Source organism: Vigna angularis, chromosome 2, assembly GCF_016808095.1.
Source record: "Vigna angularis cultivar LongXiaoDou No.4 chromosome 2, ASM1680809v1, whole genome shotgun sequence".
NCBI classification, from domain to species: Eukaryota; Viridiplantae; Streptophyta; class Magnoliopsida; order Fabales; family Fabaceae; genus Vigna; species Vigna angularis.
Genome location: NC_068971.1, coordinates 13,517,232 through 13,519,164, shown reverse-complemented (window position 1 = coordinate 13,519,164; position 1,933 = coordinate 13,517,232). Strand labels below are relative to the sequence as shown.

The window sequence follows — 1,933 nt, the reverse complement described above, 5'->3', positions numbered from 1 at the left end:
TTGGATTGTTTCTTTTTAGTTTGTGTTTTGTATGAGAAGCAGAGAACAGGTTGAAAATCTACTTTTTGATCCTGAAATTGAAAGAACTGCTCGAAGGAACAACAGTAGAAGAAGGAGACAAAGTAGAGAATCCAGAGAATCCTCTGCTATTTCTGAAGAAAATATTATCTCTTCATCTGATCAAGAAAGAGAAGAAATGGAAGACAATCGTACTGGAGAAGGTTCTGGGCAAGGAAGACGTACTCTTGCAGATTATAATACTTTCTCAGGACCTCTGCACTTCAACAGTATTGCAAGATCAGTGGTGAATGCTGCTAACATGGAGATGAAGCCAGCTCTTATTCATCTGGTGCAGAACAATCAATTTCATGGATTATCCCACGAGAATCCATACACTCACTTGGCTACTTTCATGGAGATTTGTAATACAGTGAGGATTCATCAGGTTCCAGATGAAGCAATTCGACTCAGCTTATTTCCATTCTCATTGGCTGGTAATGCAAAAATATGGTTGAATTCCTTTCCAGAGAATAGTCTGACAGTCTGGGATGATGTGGTTGCTAAATTTCTAAATAAGTTCTTCCCTCAGTCCAAAGTCAATAAGGGAAAGCAGGAGATCTCTTCTTTCCAACAAGATGCTGATGAAACTCTAGGTCAAGCATGGGATAGATTCAAAGGCCTACTGAGAAAAACCCCTACTCATGGATTTGATGAGCCTACAATGTTAAATCTGTTTCTTGGAGGGCTGAAATCCCAAACAAAGTTAATGTTAGATGCATCACCTGGAGGTAGTATCAGATGGAAGACGCCTGAAGAAGCACATGAACTGATTGAAAACATGGCTACAAATGATAATGAAGTTCAGAGTGAAAGAGCTCAATTTCAACAAAAAGGTGTTCTTCAGCTTCAATCTCAAGATGCTTTACTAGCTCAGAACAAGATTATGACTCAGCAACTTGAGACATTAATGAAGAAGTTATCTCAGCTACCTAAAGAACTACAGAATGTTTCTCAAACTCAACATCAGATGGTTCAAAGTTGTGAATTATGCAGAGGAAATCATAATAATGGTCAATGTGTAGTGCAAAGCATGTCTCATGAAGAAGTAAATTATATGGGAAATCAAGGTCTTCAGACGAATTATAATCAAGGTCAAAGTTTTAATCAAGGATGGAGACCTCATCCGAGTATGGGACAAGCTGTTCCTTTCAATAGACCACCTCCACAGAACTTTCAGCAACAACCTACTCTGACAGACAGAACTTCAAAACTCGAAGAAACTCTTCAGCAGTTTATGCAGGTATCAATTTCCAACCATAAGAGTACAGAAGCCTCACTTAGGAATTTGGAGATTCAGGTGGGTCAATTAGCTAAAAAGTTGGAAGAAAAACCAGAGAAGGACTTTGGGGCAAACACTGAAGTAAATCCAAAGGAAAACTGCAATGTTATTACCACAAGATCTGGAAGAATGCTCGAAGAAAGAGGGATTGAGAAAAAAGTGAGTGAAGAAAAAGATGAGATGAGTAAACAGGGAGATGAAGAAGAAGAGAAAGAGGATAGAGAAAGTGAAAAAGAGAGAGAGAGGGAGAGAAAAAGAAAGAACAGATGTATGAGAAACCTCTTCCTTATCCAAAGGTTTTCTCTAGAAACGAGAAGGAAAAACAGTTCAGGAGTTTCATTGATATTTTCAAGAAGCTGGAAATCAAGATGCCCTTCTCAGAAGCACTGAAACAAATACCTGCTTACTCGAAATTCATGAAAGATTTGCTCACAAAGAAGAGAAAGTATATTGAGGAAGAAACTATAGAAGTACAAGGCCAGTGCAGTGCTATCATTCAAAAGTTGCTCCCACCAAAGTTTAAAGATCCAGGCAGTTTTACAATTCCATGCACCATTTGTAAACTGGCTATTGGGAAAGCGTTAATTGATCTTG

General features: G+C 38.4%; 1 non-coding gene across 1 annotated transcript; it reads right to left on the bottom strand.

Annotated features, from left to right (window-relative positions):
* Window positions 1-605: 605 nt before the first annotated feature.
* Window positions 606-708, bottom strand: LOC128195693 (small nucleolar RNA R71). Its single transcript, XR_008247489.1, has one exon. It is a non-coding gene; the product is annotated as a small nucleolar RNA R71 (small nucleolar RNA).
* Window positions 709-1,933: the final 1,225 nt, after the last annotated feature.